The 23,951-nt window shown below is 45.1% G+C and overlaps 1 protein-coding gene across 1 annotated transcript in view; it reads right to left on the bottom strand.

Annotated features, from left to right (window-relative positions):
* The window catches only part of LOC146817941 (potassium/sodium hyperpolarization-activated cyclic nucleotide-gated channel 1-like), a 1,926,818-nt gene that overhangs the window by 673,856 nt on the left and 1,229,011 nt on the right, over positions 1-23,951 (bottom strand). The window lies entirely within an intron of this gene.

Here is a 23,951-nt window from a genome sequence, read left to right as displayed (position 1 = left end):
ACACGTAGACAAATGGTGCGTGTTCCTTGAGGAATTTTGGAGGTGTCTGACACACCTGAAACAGGCCCCGACCCAAAAGGCTGAGGCGCTCCTCATTGTCAGAAACTACGTTTGGATTTTGTTGAAAGGAGCACCCGCCGGCTGAGATACTTGTCGTGGAACCGGAGAATGGAAGGGCCACAATGAGAGGCCCACCTCACCTGTGAGATGAACTTGCAATCAGCCAGGGTCTGCCGAAGGGATCTCCCTAAGCACGATGTGCTGTTCAACACTGACTTGAAGGCAAGGAACGAACTGAAGGAAAAAAAAGGGGTGGTAGCTGAATTTCCCTTTTTTTCTGTGACCATTTGTATGCAGCCGAAATATGGCACTAATCCGAATGAAGGCAATCTATGCATCGTTGGGACACAGTTTAAATTAAGTCAAGTTTTGCCAAAAGCATCATCGGAGAAATAAAATATTGTGAGACATTATTTGAGGCATTATGGGCATTGTGGTCCTAGTAATGACAGAGTGCAACCTGAAACTGCAGGAGTGGAAATTCGGATGAAAGCAAGTAATATCTGACTAACAGAGGAATTATTTCGGAAATGAACAAGAAATAATAAACACCATCCCTGCTATGTGCAAAGATATACATGCAAAATCTTGTATTTACGGACTGCCTCTTTAAACCAAACACATGGTTATTAGTCCCTCTTCGATGTCTAAGTTACGGTATTTTAAAAGCTAACGAACCCACCGCTGATCTGTGGCATATGATTAGGAGGTGTTGACCTCGAAACGCGTCATGCTGTTTTCTGCCTGAAAATAAAGAATTTGAAAAGCATAATGGTGTGGCCTGTTACACGTAGACAAATGGTGCGTGTTCCTTGAGGAATTTTGGAGGTGTCTGACACACCTGAAACAGGCCCCGACCCAAAAGGCTGAGGCGCTCCTCTTTGTCAGAAACTACGTTTGGATATATATATATATATATATATATATATATATATGCATATATTGTACTCAGAGGTAACATGGTGAGCCTAATCGGGGAGGAGGGAGGGTCACATTTGACTCTAAAAAAGATATCAATACTGGAGAACCACTGTGTACAGGTAAGTAACTTTTTTTTTTCTCAAGTATTGAATCTTTTATATACTCACATGCTTGAATCCGACTAGTTAGCAGTATACCAACAATTAACAACTAACATTGGCCGTGGGTAGGTGAACTATCCTATCATGACATGAAACAGAAAATACCACAAGGCCAGAAAAAAAACCATGAAATAATTTGGATACATAACAGTTCACATAATGCTATGGAAAAAAAGCAAAGAGGCATAACAACAAAAAAGAGGATAATAGCCGCATACCTTAGGCAAAGAGACAACAAAGTTCAGACTGTCCAACAGCTATATCTGCCTTCATCCAACCATCGAGGCAGTAATGCTTTGTGAATATGGCGGCTTCGCCCACGTTGCTGCTCCGCATATATCAGGTAGAGATGCTCCCGCAAACAGGGCTAATGAAGTTGCCACCTTCCTTGTTGAATGAGCCTGCGCCTTTGCAGTCAATGGATGGCCAGCCCTTTCATGGGGGAAGACAATTGCTGAAGTAACCCAACGAGCAATACTAGCCCTAGTTAAAGCCTGTCCCTTTCTGGATGCAGGGAAGGATATCAGCAATTGAGAGGATTTACGGAAAGTCCTTGTTCTTTTCAAATAAAACTTCAAGCAAGGTTTGATGTCCAAAGAATAGAGAGCTCTCTCCCCTCCGAGGACAGATTTGGAAATCACATAAGTAGGATTATAGGTTCATTGACTGAAAGGCACTTTAGGTATGAAGGAAGTATTGGTACGCAGTATAACCCTGTATGCCAGAAACTGGGGATATGGTTCTTTTATGGTGAATGCTTGGATTTTGCTGATACGCCTAGCTGACGTAATGGCCATGAGAAAAGCCACCTTCCAAGAAAGAAATTTTAACTCACATTTGTGCACTGGATCAAATGGACTGTACTGTAGGAGCTTTAACCAGTGGATAGGCCCTAAGGAGTTCATAAATTCTTTGATGAGCATATGAGACCACAAGGAAGTTTGATCCAACTGTCGTTTATATCTGGATATTGACACAAGGTGAACTTTTATGGAAGTGTGCGAGAGCCCTGCTTTAGCTAGGTGCAAGAGATAGGGCAATACTTGCTCCAGTGAAGCTGAAAGCGGATGCAATGAATGAGCAATACACCTTGCAGTGTAGCACTTGAGCGTGGAGGAGCTGGAGAGTTTTGCAATATTGCTTTGCAGTCTTCGGGTATGTTCAAATTCACAAATTCAGTGAAGTGACAAGCCAAGCCAATAAATGAAGAGAGAGAATTTGAGGATGAATCACGTCGCCCTTGTCCATGCAGAGAAGGTCCTTCCCCAGAGAAAAGAGAATTGGAGCGCCCTCTGATAGGGGATGCAGCTCGATGTACCTGAATTGCCTTGCCCACACGGGGGCAATAAGAATGAGCCAGCAAGGCACCTGCTTCATTTTCTGAAGGACTCAAGGAATGAGGGGAAATGAGGGAAGGCGTAGGCAAATTTCCTTGCCCATAAGAACAGAAAGGCATCTCCCCACAAGGAGCCTTGCTTGCGTAAAAGGTGTCATTTTTGTTGAGGCACACAGTGAACAGATCTAATGTTGGATAGCCCCAGGATTGGACTGCCTGCAACTGCTGCTTGTCCAGTTCCTATTTGTGGCTTTGCTTGGACACCCTGCTGAAAGAGTAGGCCCACTGGTTGTGGAGTCCTGGCATGTGTTCCACTTGTAAGGAGATGTGGATGACAAGAAGCCACCCCCAAATCTGTTGAGCTTGAAGGGAAACCGCTTGAGATCTAATGCCACCTTGCTTTTGGAGATAGAACATGGTGGCAGTGTTGTCCGTCCGGACAAGAGCTGAAGATCCCAGGATCCGAGGCAAGAACGCTTTCAGGCCTAAGAACACCGCCCTGAGCTCTAGATGATTTATGGGGAATTTCGACTCCTGCTTGGAACATTCGCAGTGAGCCTCCCATCCCTCCATTGATGCGTCTGAGGTCATCACCTACTGAGGCACAGTGTGAATGAAGGAGAGGCCTTGCATGAGGTTTTTGCTGGTCCTCCAACAAGACATCACAGTCTTCATGATAGTCGAGATGTGACTCATGTCATCGAACAACGCTTGGTATTGAATCCATTGTGCATCCAGCTGCTCCTGCAGCGGTGGCATATGGAGATGGCAATTGGGAATTAGCTGGATGCACGAGGACATCATCCCCAGCATGGATCTGTATTTTCTCACAGAAACTTACCTTTTTGATGAGAGAAGCTGTGTTATCTCTTGCAAATGTAATACTTGTTCGTGAGTGGGAAAGGCTTTGTGGAGATTGGTGTTGAGGCATGCCCCAGGAAAGTCAAAGATTTGGAAAGAATAAGTGACGATTTTTCTAGATTGAGGCGAAGGCCTGGAGATTGGAAGAGATCCCGGCAGGCTTGAGTGGAAGTTCTAGCTGCCAGAAATGTAGGAGCCTTTATTAGCCAGTCGTCCGGGTAGGGAAACACCTGGTCACCTGAACATCTTAGAAAAGCTGCTATCCAGCCATTCATTTGGTGAAAACTCTGGGAGTAGATTTTAAACCTGAATTAATAATGGCACCCTGCCACCTCGAACTTGAGAAACCTTTAATACCTGGGGTAAATAGGAATGTGGTAATAAGCATAAAGTAGGTCAAAAGAAGTAGGATTTCCTGTGGAGAGACAATCCGGAAGGATTGATTTTTGATGAACTTGTTCAGCAACCGGAGGTCTATGATCTGCCTCCATTTTCCTGTTTTCTTCTTGATGAAGGAGGAAATTAGAATAAACCCCTGATTGCATTGTTTGAAGGGTCCCTTCGCTATGGCATACTTGGAAGGGGGTAATTTTATTTCTTTCTTGAGATTTGGTAGATGACGAAGCAGTACATTCCGTGTTGGGACATTCGGAAGATGCTGAATGAATTCCAGGGTGTGACCGTGCTGAAAGTTACCCATTTGTCCGATGAGATGTACTTCCATTTTTGCAAGAATTTTGAGAAGGTTGGACCAAATTGTTGTGGGTCTGCAGTGACAGGGGCCTGGTGAAACTCATTGTCTTCTGTTGGAGTCTTGTGATCTTCCAGCAAATTGCTGCCTCTTACGTACTGAAGGTCTTGAATAGGACTGCGCAGCGTTGGATCTGAAGGCTTGATTGTACGGTTGATAGGTATTTTGTGAATAATGTTGGAACCGCTGTTGGAATTGCTGTCAAGATGTATATTGCCCCCAAACTCTGCCTACAAAGGACTGAAAACGGCGTTGCTGAAGAGTGACTAGAGATTTTTCTGTTTTTATGGATTGCAGTGCTTCATCTATGTGCTTGCTGAACAAACACTCTCCATCAACGGACATATCCAGAACTTTGGCCTGTACCTCAGGGCGGAAGTGGTCGCCTTGAGCCAACCCTGATGTCGCAGCACCGCTGCTCCTGCCATGTAATGAAAGGCAGTAGAAGAAACAGTCATGGTGATCTCAATAAGTTCAGGAGACGATCTTTCCCCTTCGAACAGAATATCTTTTGCCTCCTTTCTCTTTTCCTCAGGAAGGTGTTCCAGCAATGAGGAAATGTCCAACTACATCTGCCGTTCATATCTTCCCAAGATGTCCATGAAGCTCTAAAAGAGGTAGCCGCCAGAGCAGAAAACCATTTCCCAATGTTGTTGAGTTGGCGACCTTCCTTCTAAGTGGGGAGCAGAACACTGGGACACTGGGTTTTTGGCACTTCTCTAAGCTGCCTGCATAATTACAGAGTCTGGCCTAGCGTGGCCAGTGGGCATGTGGGAGAGCTGTAAGGGGCCTTGTATTTTTGTCCAGCTTTGGTATCTCCACTGGAATGGAACCTGGTGTCTTCATCAGTTTGAAGCCTTCCTGCCACAAATAATCAACTATGGGGATAGCTGTCATGGAACGCTGAGCGACTGGCTTGAAGTCGTACAAAATAAATTCAGTCTGTTTAGCTGGCATAGGCAGATCAAAGTGCTTAGATGCACTCGCCAACAGATCATGAAAGCCACCTATGTCTGCAGGTGGAAAATCCACAGAAGGTGGGATAGGAGATGGTGGCATGTGAGCTATATAATCATCCCATTAATCCTGAGTATTCACGTCAGTATGGATTTCTCCTTCCTCTACCTTTTGCTGAACCATATCCTAGTTATCCTCTGTGATGACAACTGATGGAGGAAGAACCCCGTTCCTGGTGAATTTAGGTGTGCTTTGTCCTGCTAGATCAACAGGAGTCTGCTGAGGAGGCAGAGGACGTTGAGGAGCATTTGCCTCTGTAAAATGTCTATAGTAATCATTGATCATATGGTGCAATTCCAACACCAACGAAACAGGAACTTTTACAGATGATTCCCTAAAGTGACATGGTTCTTCTTCTCTGTCATCATAGGGGTAACGTTCTTAAAAGGATTCAGGCTGTTGCACAGAGGAAGTATGTATATCTTCAAACGAACATTCTCCTGCCAAGTAAGAGGAAGGATCATTGTGCTCAATGTACTCATCATCAGAGTCCTGACATTTGACTCTTAACTGAGAAGGACTATACGCAGGGCCCAACATACCTTCATCCTTAGACTATTGAAAGTCCAATAGATGCACTGGAGGTAAAGGAGGCATTTTTGAGAAATCCTGTATTTGTTTGGAATGCAGAAGGCAGATTTTTACTTCTGTCGACGGGCCCATTGACAGACCCGTTGACGGTGCCGCCACTGATACCACCATCTGCAGCACTGCCGATGCCACTTGTATGTTTGTATGACATTCATCTGCAGAATCATCATCAGTGCCGCCGAAAGGGCGAGGGTCAATGGAGAAATCCTCTTTGATGGTGAAGGTCTCACCAACGATGATGCAGTTGACGTCTTGACCGTCGTCGTCATGGCCGTCGACGATGAGCCTGCCGACTGTGTGGAAACATCATGGTTTTCCAGTGGTGATAGCCCTTGACAATGAAACCGTCGATGGACCAGATGAGGGATTCCTTACAGGAGTCAGGGAAGCAAAAACTGGTGCTGAGGACGATTTTGAGGCCACCGCCTGAGGTTTTTTTGTGGTGTTTTACCTCAGATTTCGCTTGCTCCTGAGACTTAGATCATTTTGTGTCCCCGTGATGAGAAGAGGAGATGTCTTCCTTTCCTTTTCTAAAGGAAGAATGAGCTCTTTCCTCAGCTTCAGATCTAAATTCTGAAGTAGCTTTCTTCTTCGGAAGCCAGAGGAGCAGCCTACCCTCTCTATCCTTAAGGGACTTGGTTGAAAACGTTTGGCAATATTTGCATTTCCTGGGTTCGTGGTCAGGGAATGGGGCAATAAAGACACTGTTTGTGGGGGTCTTGAGAGAACAGTATACACTTCCCACTGGTCTTAGAGGGCCTGAACAACCCTTTTTTAATGCTCTGGCATTTTGAAAAGACACTAAATCAAAGTACCTGGAATGTAGCTAAATGCGGGAGTTCAAAAGTTGAAGAGACAAACTGTCACTGAACAAAGCTCCAAGAGACTCTCCATAACTCGACGTGCGGCAAGAAATCTGAAGCATGGTGGCTCTGTCAGGAGGGTTACTCTGAGGTCTCTGCTGTGGTAGGCTGAGCTTTGGATGTTATAAAATGAGGATGAAAGATTGGTAAATTGAGTTTTCAATGGAGGTCTATGGTAATGTATTCTGTACTGCTATTTCTACGGTTACGAGGGACACCTTGGCAACGGGGAAGATGTAAGCACGTGAATCCATAAAAGATACATTACTGGAGAAGTAATGGAATAAATGGCCACCAATAACGGTTTTGTGATATTTGCAGAGGGGTTGAAACTTCTGCATGTGCTAAAACTATCCTTTTATGAGTTCCTCTAATTAATTCAGACCTAGCGGAGTTGTTTGTTATATCTCAGTTCCATAATTTTAGCATTGTATTGTTAGAGAGTCAATCTTGTCACAGGAAATAACTTTATTTCACCACTAAAGCCTGGAGGTGTGGCTTTCTTTTGAATGATGACTGTAGAGCTGAGTGTATGTCCACGTAATTCGTGACCAGAATTCTGCTGTAGGTATTTGTAACACAAATGTCACTGGTTGGAGTGCAGCAGGCAAACACAAATTTAAAAAATCGTATTTCAATGCCATTTTATTTATTTACCACCACACCGGCTCATGCTGCCTACACCACAAGGGTGGGGGCATGGCTGAATCCTGCAAATGCAGGTTGTCAGCACTGGTCTATAGTGCGCATGTGAGATTGCCTGGCTGTCCAACAACGGCCAGCCCAAAATGCGCACTGTGAAACAGCCTGGGTATTGATGGCACAGGCCCCCAGCCTCAAAATGAGCACTGGGGGAACCCGCTCCCACCAATCCTGGAGCTTCTTTCACAGCATGAAAGCAGCTCGAGGATTGGAGTTCCGTTCTACAAGCAGGAAGGAAGTCCTTCCTTTTCCTGCTTGTGGGAAGGAGAAGTGCTACAGCTGTCATGCTCAAACTCTGCATTTATGGTGAGTTGAGTGCCTTCGCGCCCCACCATTTTTTATTGAAGCTACCTACCACTGGTAAGCAGAAGAATAGCCTTTTAAATGGATTCCCTCACTATGGTGCGCCAACATGTCCTGTACATCTTCCAATATTAAACTGCCTCTTGAAACTAGCTATCTATTGCCAGAGCTGCTTGTTCTTATCGTCTTCCCCACAGCCTTTGAAATCAATGCTCTCCTAATGTGTTAAATCTACATTGTAACCTTTTACACAAAATAATGAGTCAGAATCAATCAATGCTGAAACTTAACCATTTGTTTTCTGTAAGGCCAGAAGTGCACTGAATTTTGCAATTCCCACAGTTGGACCTCTTAATGGTTTCACATGTATATGCTTTATTTGACATTCAGAATTCTTATACACTCCTTCTACAATCCAGGCTACAATGGCCAGAATTCTTCATCTTGGGGACTGTAAAGAAATATGCGCCCAGCACATGAGAACATTCTTTGTAAGGACACAGAAAAAAACCTACAAAAACCCTTTTCTTAGGAGAGAAAACAGAGATGAAGAAGTGCAAGGCAATGTAGCCTTTCTGCTGCCATTATAAGTGACGAAAAAAGAGACCGTGCCTTTAAGAACAGAGAGACCTCCAATATCCCATCAGGCTCAGCAAGAAGCAGTTACCTCAGTTATTTTTGAAGGCTGTAATAGCTGATTAATAGCCGCGCATGAAAGTGACTATCTACTCCACCAGGGAGTAGGGAGGGTTGCGTATGACTATCATGGAATTACCCCTACGAGAGAACTGTATTTACAGGTAAAAAATACTATACCTTCTCTCTGAGAGGATTTTCATGTATAGTCAAAAGTGCTGAATAGAATAGCAAGCTCACCCCGCCCCTCCCCCCGAAGCAGTGAAGTCGACAGAAACCAAAAGATATGGACACCGCTAAGCAAAGACATTTCTGAGAGATGCCTGTCCTACTTGAGCATCTGCTCTAGCATCTATGTCAAGACAGTAGTGTCTAGTGAATGTGTGGACTGATCTCCAAGTAGCTGCTTTGCACATATCCACCAAGGGAATATTCCTCATCAAGGCTGTAGTAGCTGCCTTGCCTCTTGTAGAGCGAGCGTTTGGCTTAACCGTAGGAGATTTATTAGCTAGCTGATAACAGCAGAAGATGCAAGAGATGATACACCTGGAGACTGTCCGGAGGTAGCCAAACCTGTGCGAACTGGTCCATAATTGATAAATAGCTGTTGCAATTTGCGAATGGACTTGGTGTTGTCCAAATAGAAGTTTAACACCCTCTTCACATCCAGCGAGTGGATGGCTCTCTCTCCGCTGGAGACTAAGGAAATCTGAGACCACTTTAGGTAGGAACTTGGGATGGGTATGCAACACTACTTTGGAAGAGTGGAAAACTGTGTATGGTTCATGAGCGCAAAAGGCCTGGATCTCACTGACTCTCCTAGCTGATGTTATAGCCACCAGGGAGGCAGTTTTCCATGTGAGGTGCTGAAGAGAAGCCTTGTGAATGGGTTCAAAGGCTGGAGGCATGAGGCAAGAAAGCACTACATTCAGCTCCCATGGAGGAGACGGAGGCCTAATTGGAGGAAAATCCTTTTTCAACCCCTCTAGGAAATATTTAATAACTGGAATCCTAAAGAAAGAGATTTGTGAAGGACTTTTCCTGTATGCCGTGAGTGCAGACAGGTGGACTCTGATTGAATAGTATTGAAGGCCAGATTGAGCCAGGTGTAATAAATACGGGAGAATGACCTCCTCCTGGCACGAGGAGTGATCGATCTGCCTGGAGGAGCACAAAATGCAGAATTTTCTCCATTTAAAGGCATAAGCTGATTGTGTAGATGATCGCTTTGCTTCTTTTAGAATGTTTAGACAGTCCTGAGGTAGTTTTAGATGACCATGCTTTACTACCACAGGAACCATGCTGCCAAACTCAAGAAGGAGAGGTTGGGGTGTAGCAGTTGACCTCTGACCTTCGTGAGAAGGTCCGGCCGGCATGGCAGCCTGAGATGTGGACCGATAGACCGGTGAAGGAGGTCTTGGAACTACAGTTGTCTCGGCGGAAGAGTTACCTCCCCCTTGATCAGAGGTCCCACTGTCTTCTTGCTGTTTTCTTCTTTCTTCCCTTCCCTGCAAGCGAATCTTCTCCCTGCCATGTAGGGTTCATCTGGAGAAGGTCTTGCAGATTTCAGTCAAGGCAGGAAGATGAGAAGATGGTAGACAAATAATACAGATCTTGTGGGGGTCTGTTTTGGCCTTTTTCCTGCCACAGCGAGGACATTTGTCAAAAAGAGATGGTATTTTAAATAGGAAAAATGCCTCTTTCCTGTCAGGAAAACACTTCAGTCCACTGAGAAAGACAAAGGACATTAAGTGAAGTAAAAAACACTGAACTTTGAAGTTCTATATTGAAGAAAAAAAAATAAAAAGGTTAAGTTCAATGCTCCAAGGGTCTTGTCAGCAGGAGCCGGAAAATAGAACTGAGGTAACTGCTTCTGGAGGAGCATGATGGGATTTTGGAGGCCTCTCTGCTCTATAGGCACAGTGTCTTTTTTCTTCACTTATAATGGCAGGCCATAGGCTACATTGCCCGGCACTTCTTCATCTCTGTTTTCTCTCCTATGAAAAGGGTTTGTGAAGTCTCTTTTTCTGTGCCCTTACAAAGAATTTTTTATTGTACAGGGCGCATATTTCTTTACAGTCTCCAAGATGAAGAATTCTGCCCATTATAGTCTGGTCCTTAGGCTGCATTATGACTTCTTAAGTGACTTTTCAAGGCCTGCCCGAAGAAAGGTGAATGCCAGCACTGAAGAAGTTATATTGAATAAAGTGCTCCGGGGTCCCCGGGACTGTGGGGAGGCCACATGAGCCCCCACTTTAATTCTTTACATTTGCCCCGGGGCAGTAGCAGTCTCTGGGGCTGTGGAGGCGCCGGAGCCTCCCCATTAATATTCCATTTGGCCCCAAAAAGGTAGGATCCCTGGGCTATGGGGGGCTGCGTGCCCCATCATTTATGTCACAGTTTGCACTGGGGAGGTGGCAGTCCCCAGGGCTGCGGGAGGTTAGCGTGTCCCCCTTCCTTAATACAACAATTGGCCTGGGGAGGTGGTGGTCCCCTGGGCATGAGGGTTGCCCTGGGAAACCCTCGCATAAATTGTAAAGAATGCCCCAGGGAAGTGGCAGTCCCAAGGACTGCATTGGAGGCCAACCAGGCTTCCCCCACACTAATCTGACACATAGCCCCACGGAGGTGGCAGTCCAAAATTTGATCCAAAAGCATGCTTGGTAAAGGCATATTCTTTGTAAAATCCTGTGTGGTAAAGACAATGCATGGTAACGGCACTGGCATTGTGATGCCCGCCTTGTGAAGGTAATGCATGGAAAAGGCCGCGTTGTTATTGCTGTTTTCCCCCTCGGGTGGCACATTTGATTTGAAAGGAGTGGGACTCCTACTGAAAAAATCAACCCCACTCATCCCTCAACAAGTGTTGCATGTCCAACAGGGTAGATACGTAGTGGAGACAGGGCATTGGGAAGGTAATACACTAAACTTCCACTCAGTCCATGTCTCACCCAAACTTCATACGCAAGCTCTGCCAGAACTGGACGCTATATTACCACAGTTGCCCCCAGGCAGCCTGGTCTTGAAATGAGACTTCAACTGAGGGGTTTGTGAAGAATGGGACAGATGGGGCCCAAGAGTGATGCGGGCTGGCCCGGTCCCTTGCCGGGTTTCCTAGAAATGCTTGGGTTAGTAGACCTATGGCGTGCACACACAACCCTGAACAAAGGCAGTGTACATTCTACTTCCTGAGACAGCACGAAAAGAAGGGAAGTTTATAGGAGCAAACACAAATTGTTGTTTGCACTGGTGTGTAGGCTGGGAAGTTTATAACTTAGATCATATCATGCTCTACTGTCAGTGGTCCCACCGCCACTGGGCCACTTACAACAAAGTTACAACCTATACAAAAGGAGCTTGCAGTTCATTAATCCTTCAAAAGCAAGATGCTTATTAATAGTCCACTTTAAGTTCCCACGTAAAGAAAGTCTTCAGGGAGTCTTTTTTGTTAGCTTTTCAATTCTTAGTTTATTTTTTAGTCCATTATTTAATCTAGAAAACATCAATCAAATCAATCCAGTGTTTCGTCCTTCGTGGACAACATAAGGGTTTCAAATTGAAAAACAAGTGCGTCAATGAACATTATTCCAAAGTCCCCATCCCAAAACATGACACAGTTCAAATCTGTCACTAGACAAATCAATCCGACTCCCTTCCTATATCCAATCTATTCCAATTCATGTGCTTAAAAGCAACTTGACATACTTACTCATGAAATAATCCCTATTAATTTCGTCATTTTTCAGAACAACTTCATAGCACCCGCTGTATACATCCAATTCTACACCATTATTCAAGTCAATTGTAGCCTTTTTGAACATAGTCCCTCATCAACAAAAATTCAAGGTCCCCGTATGTTTATGCCAAACCTCCTTCCCCACAATGACAATCAACCATTCCACAATATATTCTTAAAGTTCTCCTATAATGTTCACCATTCCAATCCCCTATTCAATAAAGAATATTGTAATCTGCAAGCCCGTACCTTTAATTTGCATGTACTCTAATAATAATACTGAAAATTATAAAGCGCGACAGCTACCCCTAGCAGGGGTGTCCCGGCGCTGGAACATCAGGTAAAAGATAACGTCAGAGATGGAAGAAGGCTAACCGCCCTTTATTAATCTGCCCTAAACAGCCACGTCTTCAAAGCCTTGCGAAAACAAGTTTCTGAAACCGCCTGCCGCAGGTGACCTGGCAGAGCATTCCACAGTACGGCTGTTCTGACCGTGAATGTTATGCCACCCATGCGAGATTTCACAAAGCGTGAGGTTCGTAGCAATAGATGGGAATTAGATCGCAGCGCTTGATTTTGCTTGTATAAACACAGTCTTTCCTTCAGATATCTTGGGCATTTTCCGTTCAATGCCCGATAGGCCAATGTCATGGCCTTAAATATTATTCTTTTCTCCACTGGCAACCAGTGGAGCTTCTGAAGATGCGGAGAGACATGGTGTCAAAACGGTATACGACAGACCAGTCTCGCAGCCGCATTCTGAATCATCTGAAGGCGATGGATGGCATATTTGGGAAGGCCAAGATACAGGCCATTGGCGTAGTCTAGCCTAGATGTAACTGTGGCATGTACTACTGATTTGCGGCAGTCTTCCGGTAAAGAGTGCAAAACTTTCCGGAGATTTTTTAATTTGCTGAAACAGATTGCAGAAACCTGCTGTATATGTGCTAGGAAGGAGAGGTCAGACTCCCATCTCACCCCCAAATTTCGAATCCATTTGGCGGGGGAAGGCGGTTGGCCCATTTCTGCCGGCCACCATAAGTCTGCATCTGGGACTGGGCCCTGCCCAAAAAACAGAACTTCTGTCTTCCCAGCGTTGAGCATTAATTTATTAGAGTTCATCCAAAGAGCTATGTCGTGCAAGCAACCTTTAAAATTCTTTAAAACATCTCCTTGAATGAGAAAACCAACTGGGTGTCATCAGCGTAGCTTTCACTCCCCAGTTGGCAATCAGAGAGAACAATGGTGCTAGGTAAAGGTTAAAAAGTAGAGGGCTCAAGGCTGAGCCCTGAGGGACACCACACCAGAGCTGTTTTGGATTGGATTCATATGGCTTAAGAGCAACTCTCTGAGTGCGCCCTCACAAATAGGATGTCAGCCAAGTCAAAACCACCCCACCAAAGCCCACATCTTGTAGTCTCTGGACCAGTATGTTGTGGTCTATGGTGTCAAAAGCCGCGGACAGATCAAGGAGCACCAGCAATGCTGATGCTCCTGAATCCAGCGACCACCTTACCGACTCTGCTACCTCAAGGAGAGCGGTCTCCGAGCTGAAGCCTGCCCGAAAACCAGACTGTGTGTCATGCAGAGCACCACTCTGTTCAATAAAAGTGGTCAGCATTTTACCTGGGGCTGGGAGTACAGAGATGGGTCTAAGGTTACTTAGATCATCTGGGTCCCCATTAGGTTTCTTTCTCAGAGGGAGAAGTGTTGCATGTTTCCATTTATCGGGAAATATGCCGTTTCCAGGGAGGAGTTCCATGTATGTAGTAGCACGCCCATCAGTGAAGAAGATAGCATATTCCACAGTTTGGGCGGGCATGGATCATCTGGAGCGCCTGAGCGGCATTTATGAATAACAGCTAGAGCATCCTGAGGTGATATTGGTGTGAAGTTGATGAGCACAGGTGCCTCTGCCACAGCCGGGGATACATCCGCTACCACAGTTGCCTCAGATGGCACAAAGGAGTCATAAACCTTTAAAATTTTATTATCAAAGTGACTAGCAATTTTTTCACACAAGGCTAGAGATGGTCTCACTTCAGTCTCTAACGCCTTGGGTTTAAAAAAGGATTGGACTACTTTGAAAACCTCACTACAGGACTGGTCTGCGTGCTGGATGCGAGCAACGAGATAATCCCGCCTGGCTGCTTTTATATCTTTATGAAAATCTTTTAATGCTTTTTTATAGGACGTCTTGGCTGAATCACAATAGCTCCGTCTCCACTGGCGTTCCAGTCTTTTACACCTACTTTTTGTATCTTTGAGGACATTAGAAAACCAGGGAGCAGTGGGGGACAGTCTGGTAGATTTCACTACTCTAACCGGCGCAACTGACTCCACCGCAGTAGCAATCCATTGATGTAAAGAGACTGCATCTGCATTAGGGTCAGAAGATAGACAGTGGGGAGTGTCCTGCAAAATGTCGCTTAGTTAATACTGGTTCGGTCAAGTTATTCCAATTTCTCTTTTGAATAAAGCGAGTTCCCTTGGCTTGCCCCAGATTGGGCACAGTAATCACAAAAGAGATCAGATGGTGATCTGACTACGTTAGAGGGGCCGGAGTCTCTGTATCGATATCAGAGAGATTGGAAAAAACTAAATCTAAGATGTGCCCCGCTATGTGCATCAGGGAAGACACCCGTTGTATAAGATTAGCACCAGCGAGGGACGAAATCAGTTGCGCTGCTTGTGAGCAGTTTGAATCGTTCACATGTAAATTAAAATCTCCCAGGGCCATAAAATTGGTATACATTACCGATTTTTGAACAATAAAACTCCATAGAGTCTGAAGAGCACTTGTAACGCAATCGGGGGGTCTGTAGATGAGGATGCCCGCAAGGGCAAATGAAGGATTAAAATGTATGCAAAAATTAAGACCTTCAATGCCCTGCACAGACAAAGAGTCAGAGGACACCAACTCCCACGAATCTCTAAGAATAATAGCCCCCCAGCCCACCCTTTTCCCACTTTCTCGATTGGCATGGAACATTTTGAAACCTGGTGGGATAGCTAGTGTGATAGTTGTCACCGTGTCCGTGTTGAGCCAGGTTTCTGTTAAAAACAGAATATCCCAGGTGCCATCCATTAAGAGTGACCAAACATCCGAAGCATGCTTGGCCAACGATCTACAATTAATGAGGCATGCCTTAACTTTAACATTGCACTCATTCGTCAAGCCCCGGGGCAGTAACTGCCTTGTATTGAAAGCCTTTGCCCAATGCAAAATCAGGCCGCATGAGCAGCAACTGTGTAATAGGGGGAAAACAGCTAAATCAATCTGGTGTGTCTTAGCGCAGATAGGGCCTCGGAGACGCACTAACTCAAACCGCCACCAACATATGGGCTCACCGCTCCTACAACCGGCATAATTGCCTGCGCCGGCTGCTATCCGGTCGCGGACGGGCGCAGACGGGCTTGCCTTTGGCGTGCCTTTGGTACGCCCGCTGCGTGCGGCCGGCCGGCAAGCCATCCTACTCATATCCCCAGTAACAGGAAATGAGGAACACAGTTGGCGGAGTCGCGTCTGTCCCTCCGTTCAATCGGCACTGTTAGCCGTGACGGTCCGGGGACCGCGATGCACAGGAGCAGAACCCCCAATAACCCCTAAGTAAGCACCAATTTGCTACAGCTACCAAAATTCAATGTTTAAAAACAGAACAGAAGTTAAAATACAGAGAGAGCAAAGTACAAAATATGTGCAAAATCGAGCAAGCAGCTTAGTTATTTTTGGACGAGGTTAGCCTCACACACGCAGTTGTGTCTCCTCTACGTGTCTCCTTTCTGGTCCTCCCGTTATAGCACTCTTAACCAAGAGTCTAGTCTTGCTTATGAAGGATTAATGAACTGCACACTCATTTTGTATAGGTTGTAGTATAGGAGCAAACTCCTAGCAAAAGGTATATCAGAACACTTCCCAATATAGGTGGAAACACAGGGGAGAGGGGAGGGGAAGGGAGATCCAGTAGCATAGAGCCGTGGTATCTTAAGGACAAAGACATTGTGGCAACACTAAGGACTGGGACAGAGCTCTAATTTACAGAAAATGCTGAGAGAGTTGACTCCACAGTCACCCCATGGGAGGCCTACAAAACAGTAGTGAAGGGGCAAGTCCTTTCACTTATTGAGGGAGAGAAATAAAACGCTTGAATTCTTGAACTTGACACAGAAATCCTCAGCATTGCACTGCTCCTGATACATGGGGGATTTATGATACAGGCTAGAGTTGAAGTGGCAGCAGGAATATAGGGATATGGTACAGAACAACGTTTGGGCTGCGACTATCTTCGCAACTCATGCTCTATGAGAAACTACAAATCTGTCTAAAATGCAGGGATTAAGGCTAGGAAACTGGGTCCTAAAAATTAAGAACTCAGAAGGGAGGGAAACATCGGTAACATTGCAGTGTTTACACCACAATACCTTTACAACGCGGGTATTACAACGCAAGTCATTACAATGACTTGCGCTGGATGGCGCTCTAATGTAAGTAATAGTATGATTTACTATTCCAACACCATCCTTACTGTAACGTAGGCTGGAGTTGGAATAGTAAATCATACTATTCCTAAGTCCAGCGCCCTCCAGCGCAAGTCATTGTAACGACTTGCGTTGTAATGCCTGCGTTGTAAAGGTATCGTGGTGTAAACACCGCGATGTAACGTCATATATTCCAGAAGGGGCAGCAGTGCGAGGGAGCCCAAAGATCAAAGTGTTGGCAGAACACTATAGCAAGATATATGTGTCCTCTGCAACCAGGCACCTGGAAGAGACACACAATTCTTTGTTAAAGACCTACAACTCCCTAGACTTTCAACTGAAAATAGGCAGCTCCTAGATGCTGAGACTGAAATCACTGCTGCCATTGCAGTGCTGTAATGTGGGAAATCCCTAGGACCTTATGGTAGCCCCATTCAGCTATACAAAAGTATGGCCTACCGCTGTCAACACACATGCTTCACATGCCATTTGGGGCAGAGAGAAAGGGCATGCTTCGACAAGACTAAAGACTTGCATTTATCATGATCATCTCAAAAAAAGGTAAAACAAATGTGCCTCATACCGGCCAATCTTGCTACTCAATGCATAGGCCAAAATCAAAGCCGAGTGTTGGAGACAATACTTATGCGAATAATATTGATGCTAATCCACCTAGACCAGTCGGGATTCATGCCCAACAGAGGTTCTAACCTCAACCTTTACAGGATCCTGGGACACGTAGATAACATTCAGACACAAACCCTGGTATTGTTCCTTGATTTCACAATGGCATTTGACATGCTGGAGTGTCCCTGTATGTCCACGGTCCTAGAGAAAATAGGCTTTGGCCCCCACACAGATGATGGGTGAAACTCCTTAAACAGCAACCACTAGTTATTGTTAAGGTCAATGGTATGCACTCTTGCCTGTTCGAGCTAGGAAGGGGCACAGGCTACATCGGTCAGGCAATACCCAGTAATCCGGGGCCTAAGGTTGGCGAATATTTGGGGGAGAAAATAGCGCTCTGTGGGTACACTGTATAGTTATATGCAGGTGACCTGGAACAGGCAGTTCCAAGTATGGAACAGATAATGAAACATTTTGGCCACTATTCTGGGTATTTTATTCTTATTTATTTGATTTTTAAAGTGCACACATGATTCCAAAGGAGATATCCCAGTGCTAGAACCAAACAGAGAGGATCTGTAAATAAATGCCCCTTAAGGAGGGGACAGCCAAGTTTTTAAATCTGTACGAAACCCAAAAAGACCCTCCATAAGACGCATTTCTAGAGGAAGGGAGTTTCCAATGAAGATCAGCTAAATGGCCGAAACAGCAGTCACCCAGCCTGGCTTACCTAATTGGAGTGCTGTGAATCTGGGCTTAAAGGGGGGGAACACAACGCTCTACTAAGCTTATTGGAGGCCAACTTGCCATGTAACATAGCTGGTCCTGTCTCATGGAGTGCCTTGTTTACATAACAAAGTACTTTAAATGTGGTTCTCTTCCGTACTTGGAGCCAGTGCAACTGATTGAGGCAGGCTGATGTTGGGCTCCTTCTGGAGCTATTGGAAATCATTCTGGCTGCTTCATTCTGTATAAGCTGCAAGCGACTGATAAGATAGTCAGTCATCCCCAAGTACAAGGTGTTGCCATAGTCCAGTCTGCTCAGAATGAGTGCATGAGTGACTGTCCTACGCCAGTCTAAGGTGAGCCAGCTGAATAGATTCCTCAGTATGTATACAAGACCAAAGCACCTTAAGCACACCAACCATACCTGGTACTGCATAGAAAGGGAGACCTCTAATGGGAGTTGTCTACTACGACCCCCAAAATCTTAGCGGCTCCTGTAAATAATGGAGCTGCCCCGAGGGAGTTAGGCCACCAGGCATCATTCCAGACTTTGTCTACCCCTTGGAAGAAGAGGACATTTTTCTGCGGTCAATTTCAAACAATGTGAATGCATCCAGCTAGCCACATCCGAGAGAAAGCCAAAAATATTCTCATGAGTTTGAGGCTGATTATCATTGATGGTAATAATAAGCTGGGTATCATCTGTGTAAGAAAATGTCTCATAGCCCCAAGATTTAAAAAGTGTTTGCCAAGGGGGCGACATAGACATTAAACAGAGACGGGCTTAGAGATGACTCTTGTGGGACACCATAGTTATTCTGCACAGGGGTCTATTTAAGCAGAGTTAAAAAACACAGAATACGATCTGTTAGACAAAAATGCTCCAAACCATTCGAGAGTGGTAGCGTGCAAGCCTGCTTCATAGAGCCTATGAACTAACTGGGGGTGGGAGACAGTATCGAAGGCTGCAGACAGGTCTAATAAGGTCAGGGCAACAGCCTTGCCCTGATCCGCCACCAATCTAATTCTGTCAACTACCGCCAGTAGGGTGAACTCCATGCAGTTATTGACATTAAAGTTTATTTGGGAAGTGTCCAGAATGAGATTAGCTTGCAGGTGAACGGGAACTATCCTATACAACACTTTCCCCAAATAAGGCAAAAAAGGAGATAGGATGATAGTTGGAAAAATCCCCAGCCTCTGCTCCAGCCTTTTTCAATTGAGGCAACACAAGAGCAAATTTCAACAAGAATGAAAATCAGCATTTTCCAAAGATAACATAAACAGGCAAGTAATAAAAGGGCTTAAAACAGCGGCAAGTCTAGAGAAGATTAACTAGTGCCATGGATTCAAAGGAGAGCCTAATTTCACCTCCATCATGGACTTTTCCACAATTTCTTGATTGAGTTACTGGAATTCACCTTATTAGATAGATGTTTCAGGGTAAGGGCTACCTTCTTTCAGGAAGAACTTTGCCCAGTACGGTTGAGTCTCAAAAGCAGAGTAGATCTCATGGAAGAATTCTGCCAGGTCTTCACACTGTTGGAATATTTTTATTAACAGCCATAGGCTGAGATAGTTACTTGACTATCTTAAAGAGTTCCCTAGAGGAGCTACTATTCTCCTCTAAACTCATCAGAGAATGAGCTTTTTGTGATCTTAAGCATTTTATGATAGGATTTTAAAGCAGCTCTAAATGCTGCATGATCCAGTGGGGACTTGGAGATCCGCCAATGATGCTCTAACACCTTGCTCTCACTCTGCATTTCTAAGTCCATTTGCATACCATTTCTCTGAAGAAGAGGATCTCAGCATCCTCCTCAATTTAAGAGGGGCGCATCTATCGAGATTTGCACTCTCTAAAGTCTTAACATTTGTATCAATGGATAGATCTGCATTTAAAACAGGAGCACAAAAGTTATCAGAGAACAACTCAAGGGAGACTTTCCTCCATGGCCTATACCTCACTGGTGGGGTATCCTGAATGGTGAGAGATCTGTTATGCAGCATGAATCTGAATTTTAATTAAAAATTATCAGCGCCAGCCCTGTGGATCCTGATGGCCGATTCCTGTTGCTCACCTGCAACCTTGCAGATAAACGTGTGCTTTTAGTCGATGTGTATGCCCTAACATAGAAACCCCAGAATTCCTTTATACCCTTCATGCCCATATGGGCCGCTCAGATGCTAATTTAGTAATTGTGGGTGGTGACTTTAATATTGTACTGCACCCTCACTTTGGTTCCACGAGCACCCACCGAGGAAGGAAGTAAACCCCATGCTCGGTGAGTGCTTCTACACATTATAGACACGTAAGACCTACATGACCTCTGGCGCACCCGACATCCAGATACTCCCGGTCACACTTTCTATTCCACTCCTCGTGATATTTGGACAAGGCTTGGCTACTGGCTACTCTCTGCCAATACCACACTCTGGGCCATCAAGATAAAGACTCTGTCCCGCAACTCTATTAGACCATAGCCTGGTCCTTTTCTCCCTGCAGGTCCCCTAAAGCGCAGGATCAGAGCAATTTTGGAAACTCTCTAGTGATGCCCTCTATGACCAGATCTTCAGCTCTGAACTCCTAGCCTCGGTCACTGAAAATGTTGCTCTAAACTCTGGGACAGTCTCCACTCAGGCTACTCTTTGTGAGGCTTTCAAGGCATACATTCGTGTGGTGGGCATATCTAAACATGTACGCTTCTGCGTTACATCCGTTTCCAATTACACCAACTGGAGGCTGAATTACGTGACTCTGACCAAGCTGCCACCCAGCCGGGAAGCACCACCTCAACTCTATCGCCACTCAACTTTACTGACTGAGTTTCAGGACTTGGCTGATAAGGAGGTCTCGTAAATGGGAAAGCATAACGTGACCAGACGTTAAGGTGAGGAGGAATGTCCGGGACGCATTCTGGTGCTGCTACTGCACCCAAATCTGTCTAGCAGCTATGTTACTGAGCTCCATCCAGATTTTCGGGACCCTATAGTTCATAACAATTGCATATTGGCCGAATTGTGATGATATTATGCACAATTGTACGCATCACATATGTGCAATGTTGAACCAGCAATCCTGCCCTACCTGGCAGAGATTGCCATGTTATCGCTTACAGATGGTCAGCACTGTTTCCTCAGTGAGCAAATTACTTGTGAATAAATCATCCTGGCAATCAATGCCTTAGACCAGTACAAGGCCCCTGGCTTTGATGGCCTAATGGGTTCCTTTTATAAAGCATTTAGACAACAATTAGCTCCACATCTACTGGCCATGTATACTGAATCTTTAGACACTGGCTCCCCCCACCCAGCTAGCTGTGTTAACTCTCCTTTTAATACCTGGAAAAGATCCCCATTTGTGCTCCTTCTACAGTCAATTGTCCCTTCTCAACCTAGACAACAAAATCCTAGCTAAAGCCCTCGCTACCTGACTGTCCCTATTGATGGAGCAAATAATTTCGCGGGTGCAATCAGGTGTTGTTCCTCACCGATCAACCTTCTTGAACCTACACACCATTTTTGTAATTTTAAATAGGATCTCCCCCTCGGTCCCTGTGGCGGTCACCCTGTTGGATGCTAAGAAAGCATTTGACTCCCTTGAATGGCCCTTAATAAAGGACAGCCTCGTGAAGCTCGGCCTCTCTGGGAACTTTATCTCCGTATTAATGCTCCTCTACACCAACCGAGTGGAACGTCTGAGGGTTAACGACTCTTTAACAGACGTCTTCCCGTCACCAGGGGCACCAGACAGGGCTGCCCCCTGTCACCACTATTATTCATTGTCGCAATGGACACTCTTGTTCGTCATCTCCAAGTGTGTCATATCCACCGCGGCCTCCAGCTTTCCCATGGCCCTCTTTTACTTTCATTATATGCTGACAACCTATTACTGTTTGTACGCCACCCTTCCGACATTTTACCCCCTCTTATTTTGGAAATATTACATATTAACTGTGCTAAATCTGAGCTTTTCCCACTTACATCCAAAACACACCCTGTCTCCATAGAATACCCCTTGACTTGGACTGCAGACAGTACTGCATACCTGGGTATACATCTCCATAGGTATAAAAAAAAAAAAACAGGTCCTTTGGCTCAACTATGCCCTGCCATGGACAGACTTGGACTCAGGTGAAGCGCTGGATTAAACTCCCTCTTTCCTTGTCCGGACATATTGCAATCATCACGATAGTAGTTTTATCACACTTCCTTTATTTCTTCTTAAATATCCCTATACCTCTTTGCAGGACTTTTTTCATAACATCTGTAGTTTACTAACGCAACTCATCTGGGCAGGCCGCATGCCCCACATATGCTGGTACACCCTCACTCCCCCATACGATCGAGGAGATTTCGGGGTTCCACATCTCCACCTTTATTATTTGGCAGCTCAATGCCACATCTAATACAGCTGGTTTCGCCCAGATGCCCACATCCCCTATCTCAAACTAGAGAGAGACCAACTAGGGTACCTCCGCCACTCCTCTATATGACCAAAGCTATTCTATTAGATTCCTCAGACATACAATCGGTCTCCACAACATGCTGGGTGTGGTAGAGACTTTGGCAACTATTTGGTGGTGGTATCCTCTACTCCCCTGCATTTCCTCTGGTTGATAACCTCTGGCTTCCTCTTACTGGGGAAAGATTGGTTCAACGCACTTTCCAACACCATGGCCACCACACCCTGGGTGACGTTTTTGCGGCTGGGCATATCCTTACACATGCTGACGATATCCATTTCCATAACGCCTCTTACAAGGACCACTTTGTGCTCTGACAGTTTCGTAATACTTAACGCTCCCGCGTACTTTCCTATCCTCTGGCCCCTGATGACTTCTCTCCGCTTTCACTTGTGCTTTTGGATTCAGGTGGTGCCAGGCTGGCCTCTAAACTGTACCACTCTTGCCCCTCCATGAAGCCTGATACTACGACCTGAGTCAGGGAGGCCTGGGCATTGACCTGGCCTCTCCACTTCCAGATAAGGTGTGGTCGTACTGCTGTTCACAAATGCTCCGCATTTCAATAAACCACAGACACAAACTGCTATATTTTAAATTTCTACATCGAGCTTAGGTCACTCCTGCTGCCATTGCAAGTGTCAATCCTACCTATCCAGCTCGCTGCCCCAAATGTCCGCACTGATGCCGATTTTGCACATTTGGCTTGGACCTGCCCTCAGATTAACTCCTATTGGACCTCTGTCTTCTCTCTCCTCTCTACCATGATTGGCCTGGAGGTCACACTAGACCCTCTCTTTGCGGTATTGGGATACACTGTGGATGCCACTAGATCTGTACGTATATTTGTGTCGCTGGTGCTACTGCTAGCCAAGCGTGAGATTGCAAACGTCTGTGGCGCCAACTGCTTCCCATCCACCTCGAGCTGGTTGAGAAGTATGACGTATTGTGAAAGAGTCCCTGGAGGCTATGCCCAATTAAAGCCACCTGCCTCCAGACCTTAGAACTTTTGGTAACCACTCAGGGATTATCTACTCACTTTAGAACTTGACACTCAGGATTGAGTACAATGTCTTCACTACACACTTGATTGACTCTTCAATTTTTATGCCATGCATTCTGTGGATCACATATGCCACCCCATCAAGGGTCCTATCTATCCTATGCCTCTGATGATTGTATTACTTGCTCATACCAGTCTATTCTATACAATGAATTCAAAATTAAGAGGGGAGTTACCCCAATGTGCACCACACAAAGGGACGGGGTATCAGTAATCGAAAAAACACAAAAGTCCCTGTTTTGGATCAAGAAGGCCTATGGTGTTATCCTTAACCAAGTGTCAAAAAAATTTCACGAGCTTAATTAATATTCTTAAAACAAAAACACAAACAAAGGACTGTTGTTTCATATCAATCTAACAGTCTATCTTGAAAAACACTGTATCTTGTATATGCACTAAATAAACCTTTTTGGGAAACGTATTAATTAAAATCGAAATAATTTATTACATATTATAAAAAATCATTTATACAATGTATCTATGCCTCCCAGAATGGGTTACACTCTATAATAAACACAAAAGAAACTAATCCTCAAAATTAAAAAACATCAGGGACTTTTGTGTTTTTTCGATTATTCTATACAATGTCCATGATGTTACCTTTGATGGTGCTTAGATGTATGTCTGCAATTGTGCTTTACTTTTTGTTGTATTG

This window comes from Triturus cristatus, chromosome 6 (genome assembly GCF_964204655.1).
Source record: "Triturus cristatus chromosome 6, aTriCri1.1, whole genome shotgun sequence".
Classification (NCBI taxonomy): Eukaryota; Metazoa; Chordata; class Amphibia; order Caudata; family Salamandridae; genus Triturus; species Triturus cristatus.
The sequence above is the reverse complement of the archived record's forward strand: the minus strand, read 5'-3'. Positions and strand labels throughout refer to the sequence as shown.